The 12,688-nt window shown below is 41.0% G+C and overlaps 1 protein-coding gene across 1 annotated transcript in view; it reads left to right on the top strand.

Annotated features, from left to right (window-relative positions):
• The first annotated feature begins 884 nt into the window (after window positions 1–884).
• AGTR1 (angiotensin II receptor type 1) overlaps window positions 885–12,688 on the top strand; it is a 28,598-nt gene continuing 16,794 nt past the window's right edge. The window contains exons 1-2 of the mRNA XM_063339547.1: window positions 885–996; window positions 6,044–6,161. The gene's annotated coding sequence lies outside the window, so the exon portion shown is untranslated. The remainder of the gene's footprint in view (window positions 997–6,043; window positions 6,162–12,688) is intronic.

Genomic DNA, 12,688 nt, shown 5'->3' with positions numbered 1-12,688 from the left:
AAAAGATTAGAAAGCAATCTGCAGTTGTGCAGTTCCCATTGGAAGAATTATCTCTGTCCATAACTATGGTCAGGTGACCCTAAAATAAAACAGAACTTGATGAGAATATGAGAAATACTGCCTGAAAAGTTGCTCCCTGTCCTGTTTACCAGATCAAGAAGAGAGAGAAACAAACAAATAAACAAAAAACAATCCCTCATACACAAAGTCATTTTTTAATGTCAGCCAGCAGTGACACGAAGAGCATGTATGTATTCCGAGGGGATTTAACATCCCTGTTTCCGTCTCCCCTCTACTCCCAGAGAATAAAGTTTGACAGATTTATTATGGCAACTTGACATATATTGCAGCTTCACTAGTGATGATCTGAACGTTTCAGTTGTGCTTACAGGCAGCCTGGAGGATTCCTAGAAAAACTGGAAAAGTTTGTACACCGCTTGCAACCCCTACTTCACAAAGCTGAAGGCAAAAGGAAGGAGCGGGCGCCCCATGCCCATCCCTCGCACTACGCACGCAGCCCGGCTCTGGCTGGCACTCGCCCTCCTCCGAAGTACCCACGGGTCCCTGGGCGCTGGCTCTGCACTACCATGAAGAGAGACACCCGTCCTGCCCGTCCTCCCCCCGCCTCGGGCACGTCCTCGCTGCCGGCGGAGGGATGCGGACCGGCGGCCTCCGCAGCGGGAGGGGCGGGGGGCGCTCTGGCTGCAGGCGCGCCGGCGGACGCGGGGCGAGGAGGTGGCGTAGGAAAAGGACTGGAAGTGGGAGGGAGACCGGTCAGAGGGGTCTGTCCCGGGAGATGGGTGGGGAGAGACAGCGGGCGAGCTGGGCTGGGCTGCAACGCCCCTCGCTATAAAGGGAGCGGGAGGAGCGGTGCGGCCGGGCAGGGAGAGCGCGCAGAGCCCAGCCGAGCCCAGCCAGCGCCGTCGGGGCTGCGCCGCCCGCCCCAGCCGGGCTGCGGCCGCTCCTCGCCCCGGGGCCGGCCCTCCGCGGAGCCAGGTAAGGCGCGTCCCGCCGGCCGCCCCCGTGTGCCCGCCACCGGCTCTGCCGCGGGAGCCCGGCCGGCAGCCTGCCGTCCCGCCGGCCGCTTGGGACCACGCCGCCGGGCCCCGGGGGAAGGAAGGTGTTCGCGGTGTCTGGTACAGCCTCCCGCTGAATTTATACTTTGTTTAGATGAAGGCTCCGTGCCGGACAAAGAGCAGGCACATAAGCTCTGCGCCCTGGCTCGCCCTGCGAGGCCCACCCCACAGGTTTATTTTGGAGACAGCGAAGTGTCCCACAGGCTGTCAGCCGCACCGCGTGTGTGAGCTCTGGTGTCTCGTCAACAGTTTGAAGCTAGAGCAAAGGCAGCCTTTGACAGAGGGCACAGCGCTTGGAGCAGTGACACCTTCTCACCATCAAGGCTCTTCCCAGCAGCCCAGGAGAGGCAGCCCTGCTAGCGCTAGGCAACATCTAGATGAGCACTTGAAATTTTCATTAATGTGCTAAGCCCATGATAGAAATTAACAATAATAATTAAAAAAAAAAATCACTAAAATCAATGCTGATTATTTTCTAGACTTTGTGCGAACAACTTACACCTATTAGCAACTAGGATTGGTTTCATCAAAATTCTGTAGCGTACACGCTCCGTAACCAGACTTATCCCTCTTCGTACAGGAGAAAAAAAAAATGGAGTGATCTACAACCAGAGATTAAACTTTAGTTAAAAATGGGGGGGTGTTTGTTGTTTGTTTGTTTTCTTTTTTCCCCCCCTCTTTATCGGCCAGCTCCTAAGCTTAGTTTGGACTGAAAAATGAAACTGGACTAGAGTTCTTCAACATGTTCAGGTGACACCCTGTAACATATTTACTGTCCTCCCGCTCTCCATATGCTAAAACACTTAAAATGCTATCACTTATTTACAGGCACACAAGCCCTGTATTCATCTGAGCCAATCCACTCGCACATCAGTAGCTGGATAAATCAATCAGATTGGATTATAAACAGTAAATTTGTAGGATTATGTTATGTCCACGTCCATATTTCTGCAAACCCCCTGTAATTAATGAGACATATGGCAATAAGTGGCAGCAGGATTCTGGCCAGAGCAGGCTACAGCTCACTGTAAATTTCCATCACTTTCATAAGTAGCAGTCCTTGTTTTGATTGTGTTGTGTTGCATGGCATGGGACAGGCTCCTAATGGGCTCAGTAAAATACAAGCCCCAAAAAGGGATGAGGTTAAAGAGAGACTTCTGTTTTGTTTAGGTTGTTGGATTTTATTTTTAGGGGGGATGGGGGCTCCGTGTGGGTATCTTCTCTTTTCACTTTCATGAACCCACACCGCTAACATGATTAGATTTTTGCCTGAATAGGAGGATTGAATATGGCCTGAAGCAGGTAATTACCATGCTGATGTAGAAAGGCTCTTTTAGCTCTGTTTCACTGTCAGACAAATGTTTCACTCTGCTGACTGTGGCAGCCCATTTCACTTGTTGACACCACAATCTTTTAAATTACAGCATCTTTCAAAACTATGAAGTGCGTACAAATTAGGTTTTTGCCCTGTATTAAGAGTTTTAACTATATGCCCTTCCAGCAGGAATATGCTATTTCTGTCCGCCTTTCCTCTCTACAATTTGAAGTACATAGCAGAGAAAAATCAGTTAATACTATGGAGTGCTTCTTAGTTTGTGTTGCTAAACTGAGAAAGCAAAGTGGTCCTGTATGATTAAGAGAGGAAAGTTGGAAGGAACCTTTACAGGTCCAACCCACCTGCAATGAGCAGGGAATCTCCTGTGTTCCTGCTTGGAAACATACCTTGCTTGGGTTGGACAGCAGGTGCAAACTGCAGCTAGAAGTTACTGGTTTAAAAGGCAGTAAATACCAGCCTGAAATGCCAGTAGCCACAGCACTGCAGAAGTGAGGAGAGCGCTGCCTTTAGGTTTAAAGTGTCACAACTCTACAACCTGCTTTTTGCAGTCCACTTAGAACAAGATGGTGCATGATTTATATTTGTGTCACCCGCTGAATGAGTATTATTATCTTTAATTGTATTAAATATCTGAAAATGTATCTCACTTCTTTTTGCTGTTTCTAGTACTATAAAAACAGGGGCAGATGTGGGATGTAAACATGGTGATTTATTTACACTTTCTAGAATAATTCTGTTAAAACGTATGGACTGTGCTTGCAAATGTGGAGATATGTGTCAGAGTTAATTCCCATTAAAAAATTTATTTTGGATAATGGGTACTCACTGCATTTTTCTACACTCCTAAGTTTTCCGCACTGCAGTAATTTTATCCTCTGTGTTTGTTGAAGGAACGCATTTAGGTACTCCTTTTCTCTGGCACTGCCTGTGGTTCCTTACTACAGCTCCAGTAATTAATCTGGTAATTTAAGATTACATAAACTACAAACTCTCATTACAGTTTCCTAGTTAAATTCTTGTTTATTCAAAAGTATAATATTAGTTGAAAATGTTTTAAGCAGTCACAGAATACTCTCATTTGCTCGCTACTTCTCTTTTTTTCTCTGGACATTCTTAAGGTCCAGAAGCTTCTAGTGTCATCACCAGGACTACTCATAATCTCTCCTGTGGCTATTGCTGCCCAAATTTTAGGGCATCTAATCACACTGTGAGAAGCATCCAGTTGTTTCTGAGTGGTTGGCATATATCTCTATTCCCCACACTTCAAGTCTCCTTTTCTGCCTTGGTGAGTTCACAGAAAATCACATTCTGTCCTGAGTTGGATAGAAAACATGGGTATTTATGCATTATTTTAACGAAATACTGTGTCTGACTCACATTACATGGTTAATCTTGTGCTTTTTTTTTACCTGAATGTAATGGTTATCTTCCCAGGCACACCTCAATAAGAGGAAAAATAAACTAAAATTAAATTTGGATATGTTATACTTAAAGCTGAGTTGTGGAAACAGGTTATCAAGTTTCATCAGCATATGAATAGCTCTTCTAGGGCAGTATATTAGATGTGACAGAGAAAGCGGCCAAACAGCGAAGTTAGGAGAACTGGGGTGGGCAGCAAAGCAAAATCAGCCCTCGCCTATTTGTGACAGGAATGCTAGCAACCCAGCAACATATCTCCTTTGGCAGCCAAAGCACTAACATGAAGAGATGTCTGAAAGTTTAAACAAAACCACCGTTGCTGTTTCCTTAGCTATAATGAAGGAGACTCGGGCAGTTAAGTGAAATGGCACAAGTTGAGTGAAAGAGACTACTTATTTGACAGGGAATAGGATCAGACCTGCCCCGATAAATGACAGAGCAGAGATTAATCTAGACTGTAATGCTAGTTAAAGAGTAATCATGCATCAGAATCCCTTGCAAATTCTTAGATTCATTGATTTTAAACCATCATCTCTCTCCAGAAAGAGAAGTATAATCTCAGAATCATTTCAGATTTACAAGTTTGGTAAGACTTCTGGTTTACAGCTGCGAGGACTGGGTCAGGGTATAGTCTGGCCGTTACAGGCCCACGGCAGTCTACTTGTAGGCTCTATTGCATGTACAGGTAAATCTCTAGTCTTTGGGTAATCTTGTTTCAGTTTTTAAGCCTTATCTAGCTTATTTGCTGATATTTGTGCCTCGTGCTCTCAGTTGTGCAACAATTCCATCAGAAGTGCAGTGGTGCGGATAATGTGTTTTACCATATGTTACTCTCAAATATTAATTAACAATTTTGCAGTATTCTTGGATAGCATTTCTGATTTTTGGGCAGTTTGTCCTAAGGGAGACTATGGTATTTTTTTAAAATATTAGCCTCTGCATTGTTAGCATCAGGTTTGAGGACCTAGGTAAGAAAAAATTGCAAAGCATCACAAAGGGAAGTTTTTAGAAATCTCATGGAATTCTGAAGACAAAATGGAAAATGCAGTTCCCTTATGAAGAGAGGGGAAAGTGGAGGGGAGACTAACTTTTTTCTTTTCACACTATTTTAGGGTTAGTTTCCACCATGCTAACAGGAATAAACAGGTTGCTATTGCTGAGAATTGAACCCCAGCTAGTTATCAAGACAGGTTCCACTCTAGAAGTGTGATACATTTTTCCAGGTGATTAAGAAAACGATTCTGGAATTAAGATTTTATGCAAAGTTAACATTTTGTCATGTGTACAAGGTGAGTTCAAATAAGTTGCAGAGTTTTGAGTAGGTGGCAACATAACTGACTCTTAGAGCTTAAAGATGTATAAACCTCGTGTATGGGGCCCAAGTGCTACAGCCTCAAGATCAGAAAAGCTCCAGCAGAGCTGTTTTCTTATATACAGCTGCTATTGCACAGAAAGTTACTAATCACAGTATCATTTTCTGTCTCCTCCTTCTGGTCTAAAAAACCCTGCAGTGAAAAGCAAGCCAGTAAGCTTTTGCTAATCACAATATTGGTTTTAGTTCCCTTTCTATCAACAGATTTGTCCCTTAAGATCACTTTCACTGATAGTCATCATACTCAGAGCACTCGGCATGTTCTGTACCATCTTCTAAAACTTATCCTTTTCCAAAAAAATATAATAATGACAGATGTACTCTAGAAGAATCTGTGTCATTTCTGAACATTTTAGGGACTTTAACAAATCTGGCAAACAAGGGGACTTATGATACTTATTCTTGATTATTTTTTTTACCTCAACTGTAACAAACAAGTGAAAAGAAGTTATCTTGACTCTTAAGCCCTAACAGCTGTGCTTATTTGAGACAAAGCACATATGAAATAGAATGGCTGGTCTGATCATTTATGGCCTTATCTTCAGATAAATGATGGATTATAGTAAAATTACCTTGAGCTTTCAAGTGAATTGCAACTAAGGGTAGGAAAATATCACGCCCCAAATAGCATGCTGTTAGTATTCTCTGTTGCCCCATCATCTGAAAGAACTACAGATTTGGGGCTGTCAACTGTCTTTTACAATTTTCATTCCATTTGGTTTTCGTTTGATAGCAAAACTGTCCAGGTATCAGCTATATAACAACGCTAGCTAGAATGCTTGGTAACTATTTGTGGTGTTTATCTCCTTTTATTGTAGTTGAGTAGCATTTCTCTTACAGGCACAGAAAATGGGTAATAACTGAAGATGACCTCACAGCAGGAAAGTGAGATCAGATTGGCAATGCGTCAGTGAGTGGCATGATTGAAGACAAGACAAAAAGCAGGCTACTGCAAAAGGTAACTGGCAATATCTAGAGAAACTGGTACTGAATTTGGGCTAGGTCAATATTTAGACAGTATTTCACTGTTAGAGGTGAAAGCTATAATTAGAGTTACAGCCAGAACAAAGAATGATTTAACTGAATGCCTAATTTCAGATAATTTGCCTATACCTTTCTTTACTTCTAGGTCACAAGTTTGTCAGTTACTGATTGATCAGTGGCTCATTGAATCTAATAATGGGTAGATGAAGTATAGGAGCAGAAACAGAAAATAAAGCAGCATCCCTCAGTTTTCTGAAAATTGAGAGGGATACACTGAGTGAGAGTACTGTGCCTCAGCATTTCTAGCTCAGAGGGACCCACACAAATAGTAAAACATTACAGAAAACCACTGAACAGCTGTACTTTTATGTTGGGGGGCTTACGCATGGGAGAAAAATGCACTAGTTGACTTTCCTTAAAAAATGTTCTGTTGGCAGTTAACTTCCATTTAACCCTGCTTTAGCATTATCACAGCCTGGCCAGACCCTTTGCTTGACGCAGGCAGCACATAATGTACAAATATGCAGCCTGAACTTGTTTATTGAGGAACCATGCATGCCCCTCCCAATCCAAGTTTATAGGATGTTTGGTGCCTTTTCATCTTTTTCTTTATTGGTTTTCATCTTTTCTCCTTTCTCCCCCCATTCTTGTTATCCAAGCCTAAAACTTTATACAATTTTCTTTTCCCCCGTTCTCCCCATGAGGTACATTGAGTCTAAGAGTTAGTCTCCTACCACTCAATTTTCTGGCAGTTGCTCAGGATTTCCTTCCTCCTCAGGTTCTTTACTTAATGTACAACAATAAGAAATAGAAAGCATGGGGCAGGAATCAACGTCTGTTTTCAAAGTGGGACTCTAGCTCTGCTGTTAGATTTCTGTCTTTATTATTTTCCTTTTGGCTTTGTTATTAGCAGCTTACCATAAGACAATTACAGATTTTCTTTTTCTCAAATCAGGCTTTATTTCAGGTAAAAGCTATTTCTTTACCTATGTCCTTCCTAAAAAGCACTTCAAAGGAAAGGGTTCAAAAATATTTTGCTTTTAAATACATTTTATGATGGTGTTCCATGTCCTTAAACATACCATCAAAAAAAGTCATGTCAGTACAGGACAGCCACACATCCAAGCATTTGCTCAGCTCAGTTGGTAATTTTCCTAGCACTAAAGTAAAGCTCATGTGGCACCTTTTGGAGGGCACAGCGCTACCCTTTCCAGGCGTCTGTGCAGTTAAGTTTGCTTGAGAGTAAGACTGCACTGCATTGAGGATGCACTGATTCACAGCATCACAGCTTAGCTCGCACTCTGGCTGTAACAGCCGCCTTTGTTTTGCTACTGCTAGTGCTCAGTATCCACAAGGAACATCTCAGAGCCAGGACAGCAAAGAGAGTTCACTAATGAATTTTATTTTCAAAATAGAGCAATAAATTTTACTTTGGGAAAAAAAAAAAAAAAAAACAAAAAACAAAAACAAACCAGGAAACAAGCTGTACAAATTTGGCAGAACATCTTTTCTGGTATCATTCTATTAAGTGTGCCGCCTTCCAGACAAAGCACTAGGGATCACAGTTCCTTCTTTTTTTCATGGGTGATAATACTTTCACACTGACACGAATTAAGGTGTCTGTATTTGACCTTCCATTCTCTTTGATTAACCCCTTAGCACCTCACTAGTCCAATTGACTTGTACAAAAATCAGAGATACTTTGCTTGTCTTTATATTTGGCTACTCAGATGTTCTTCTAGTCCTCATAATGATCTCCCCTTAACAGGAGTTTTGTGCAAGTGAAAGCGCTATTGGGCCTCTACGTTTTCCATGTTATACTTAGTAACATTTACAATGATACTAACTTCTCCTGGGCTTAGCTGCATTACCATTTTAAAAGATTTTTTTGGTCTGAATAAACTCTTGTACTTTACCAGTTTCTCATACTGTTTTCTTTCTTTTCTGCCTTTGGTTCCCTTTTTCTGACCCTAATGAGGTATTCGTTAAGAAGCCTCCATGCTGATCCTTTTCTTTTAATCTTTTAACTTTTCCCTCCAGGCTGTTCCTAACATTCTCATTTAAGGAAGAAAAGCCTTTTCTGAGGCATATTGCGATTGTGTGATATTTTCCCACTGTAAGGATATCTAAATTAATTATAGGAAAGAGAAGCAATCAAGTATCGCAATCAGACACAGTGAACCAAATCCTATTACATATTGCTGAATTACAACACATGGAAGACAAAGCTTCCTCTGAACAAAGGTGTTGAAATCTAATATCCATTTCCTTGCCCAGAAATCTACAATACATTTAACTTTTACTTCTCCAGTAAGATAAACACTATTTTTCAGCATGAAGTCAAAAGAAAAAAAAATGTTCAATGTGAGGTTTGTTTTCCCCAGAGCCGTAACACTTTGAGTAGTAGGAAGTTATGCGGAAATCACTAGCCGCGGTATTGGAAGCATAGTGATAAAACTTCCACATTAATTGGTTTAGTTAAGATGACAGAGACTTTAGTGATATCTCTATGTCTATGTTCACACAGACATAGACGTGTTGCATCTGCATGTGTGCTTGTTTTTCAGTTAATGTTTTAATTACTCAAAGCAAAAAGCTTCTATCAGTCACTTTAACCACATTGGTAATAGGCAAGAAACAGGGATGTGATTTGTTAGAGGTTTTTAGAAAGCAAAAGTCCTTTTAGATAACAATGTACAACATGAACTACTCTCAGCTGGCTCAACTGATTTCCATTAGATTAGAAAGTGTAACACCTCTGCTTGGCAGAGATCTCCCCATTTCTGGAGTAGAAGCAGAGAGTTTAAAGTGTTTCTTTTCCCTCCCACTTTTTGACAGATTAGCAACATTGCAGATGAAAAGAACCGTATTGTTCTGCACAATGCATTTCTAAAGCTTGTTATTCGCTAATTTACACTTGCCCTCTATGTTTGTAGAGGGGAAAAAAGTAAAAATAAAAAGTACGTACTGCAGAAGGGACTGCATATTAAGAGCTCATATGTGCATCATGGCTCCACCCTGGTTATTTAGCTTAATGGTACGAAAATGTCCTTTTGAGGATTAATGTACAGGTAATGTCTCACACATCAGAGTGTTTCCGCACATGTCAAAATGTTACTGATTTGCCGCACGACTTGGAGCAACTTTATGTATATAAGCTGTCTTGTAGCACCTTTCTTATTGTTTTACAAGAAAGTACAGGAAGGCAGTTCCTTGTACCAGAAAAGTAGAAATAACGCTATCTTGCAGGGTTCATTGCTCATCATATTATTATCTCACTTTTAACTCAGGGAAGTCGTTCAGGAGCTTAAGTTGCATACATAATGTTAACTTTTGCCTCTGCATCTTCTAGCTTAGCAGAAGAAGAGTAACATGACTGTGGGAGAATAGGCAAATGACACAGTAGTCCCTGAATAAACTAAACTACCGGGACAAATTAAGGAAGCCTCTATTTGGACTAACCTGAAATTCCACAAAGAAGTCCTATCACCTCCCATTTTTGTCTACAAAGTTATCTACTGTGTTCCCTACCCTTCCTCCTGCAAACACCTTTACCTAGAGGAAGCAACATAAACCTACTTAAAACATCACTTTCAGTAGTTTTATACTAGTAACAGCACTGATTTTTGAGTTGCATCTTTCATGGTAAAGCTCTAAAACAAAAAAAGGCCAAAAGAACTTGCACATAGATTCAGAAAAATCCCTTTCTCCCTGAACTAGATATTTTGCTTTGTGAGGAATCAGTTGCAGCTTTGACCTTTCCATTCCCTTTTCTATTGTGCTGTCTGCCAGTGAGAGAGAAGATTCTGACAGTGATTGCATATTGCTGTGGCCATGGCACTCATACATTAACCGTTTTAGAACATTACCATTTCTAATTTAGATGCATGAAATCCCATTTTCTGCAAAATTATCAGCCACCACTAATATAACCAAGAGTTTGAATTTACACAAATTTTACCTGTTTTTACCTATAGGCTGGTAAGTGTATACTCAGTATCTGGACTTTCACAGAGTAGATTGTAGTAACCCTCTTACAGCCAATCCTAATCTGGCTATTCTGATTTTCTAATTTTTTCTTTAGTAATAATGAGTATAGTAATACTTATTATCCATCCTTTAATGACACTTGTTATTTTAACATTCTTAACAGAATTTGAGAGATGTTTTATCCTTTACCACATTTTGTTCTCTCTGGACTAAAAAGCAGAAGAAGCCCAGGTTTCATGACACTCCATGTTTCATTTCACACACGTTACATTGCAGTACAGCTACCCATAATAAACGAAAAGATATAACCATTTACCTTTGTCATTGGCTCATCTCAATTAATAAAAGCTGGGAGGGTGGAGAGTCTTCATCATGGGAGGCAGGGGAGTCTAGCGGAGAAGTGAACTGTGTACCTGTTGCTTCCTCACAGCTGCCTGTGGGAGTAGCACCATGTCCCTATAGAAAAAGAATCAGTGTTTTAGAAATTGCTCTGGCCAACAGCCATGTTAAGTGGTGCGCACTTCTAATATTTTAGGCTTCAAATTAAAATACAACAATGGTTAGAATTTATATGCTGCAAAAACAGTGAGGAAGAGCCAATACATAGATGTGTCCTCTCCTGTCCTGGAGTCAGTAACACAATAACAGGTTGTGAGCAAGGAGTCCCCATGAGACACTAATATTCTGGGGCTCAGGTCTACAAGCCGTAGTCTACACGAGTAACTGTTACTCTCAAGGCCCTGAAACATTACTTGCACCGTAATTGCAATCATCAAATGATAAATCCCAGAATGCAAATAATAACCTCTAAAGCAGCAAAGACTTCATTTGCCTCCCAAAAGAAAGATTTACATAGCACCCCTGAGGTTACTAACCTCTCGCTTCTTTCTGCTGTATAAAAATAATTTCCACATGCTGTGAATTTTCATTGTGTGTTTTAACAAAGGAGGGGCTAACTCATCCTTTCCTACCAACACTGGTGCATGTGATTCATTAAAACCTTTGTGTTTGGACTCCCTAGCAGAGCCCAGATCCAGACACATCCAAAATATTTCGGTCTGCATCTTCCATATTGCCTATGCCCTTAATATCATGCTGCTTTGAAAAGTCGATGTTTGCACAACACCAAGAGAACAACAATCTACACAAGATATTTCCAGCATTTGCCTGACCTTGTCAGTAGGAGTTGCATCATCCCCTCCAGTGGGGGTAGGTTTCCCAAAGTTTGGCTGAGTTTCAGGAGCTTTGTAGAATCTGTGTGGTAACTATGTGCTTTTCTAAGTTAGCAAAAGCAGCTCCCTTCTTAACAACAGTCTGTGCCTTTTGCAGCAGCACTCTAAAGCATCATCCTTTCATGTGTTTTAGATAACAGAAATGCATCATTTCTCCTACAGGATCTTTGATATTTGTAGGCTCCACACTTTTCTGTTTTCAAGAAGTTGCAAAGATAAAAAGCTCGCAGTGGGAACAATGTTCCATCAAAAGACCAGCCCCAGCATTGCTACAAGGCAAGTTTCTTGATGCCGCTGTGAAACTAGAAAAAGAGCAAGTGGCTGAAGTACAGACAAGTCGGGTGGTTCAATCACAAAATTAGATCATGCCAATAAGAAGTGAAATCCAGAAAACTTGCCTTTTCTTGAGCACTGGAGATGATCTTAGTTTGATAATCATATTGACACCTTTTCAATAGTTTTGAATTTCAAAATGGGCATAAAACCCTAAAGATCCTCCGTTCTATAAAGGATCTTTACACACAAGTGCTGTTTCTTCCTGTCAGAGCCAGTTTTGGGTTTAGCAATCCTTGGCACAATTGGAACCTCCAAGCTGCATCTAGAGCTATTGTCTTTAAAAATTCAGATATTGTTAAAAACCAGCAAAGCAACAACCTAATTGCCTAGATGTCTCTCTCTGCTGCTCAGAGCTTCGTCTCTTCCTTAGAAAGCAGTAGAAGATAAAGTCTCTGTCTTGCATTCAGAGCAGTTTGTGGAAGTAGCCTTTATTTCCCCCAAAAGGCTACTCTCCAAGTGATATCTACCTTCTAATGGACCAGTGAAACCATTGGCTAATACTGAGAAGATCTGGACAGTGAAACTAAGATCTCTTTCAGTGTTGGATGCACAAAGGCATTCACGCCAGCAAAAAATAAGAATGACCAGAGACCAATGATACTCGAAACAGCATGGAAAATGTCTTGTAACCCCTTATTAAGCTCTGCGTGCTTGAAATCACAGTAATACAACACAGTATTTCTCCAACAAGCTGGGAAGGAAGAACAGCTGTTGTTACTGCTATTTTTGTATAGTTATGGAGGCACCCACAAGCATCAGTGAAGAAGACCGTATAACCTTAAAGACAGATTAATAGCTATATGAAATATCCAGTAAGTCAAATTGCAATTTTATGTATGATCTGAAAGGAGTTAAGATACCTCACACATTGTATCTGATCTCTGCTTTGTTAGAAGAGGGCATGACAAGGGCTTTCAGTAGTGCTTTTTATTTCAGTACATTG

The sequence above is a fragment of the Chroicocephalus ridibundus genome, chromosome 6 (assembly GCF_963924245.1).
Source record: "Chroicocephalus ridibundus chromosome 6, bChrRid1.1, whole genome shotgun sequence".
In the NCBI taxonomy this organism is placed as follows: Eukaryota; Metazoa; Chordata; class Aves; order Charadriiformes; family Laridae; genus Chroicocephalus; species Chroicocephalus ridibundus.
The sequence above is the reverse complement of the archived record's forward strand: the minus strand, read 5'-3'. Positions and strand labels throughout refer to the sequence as shown.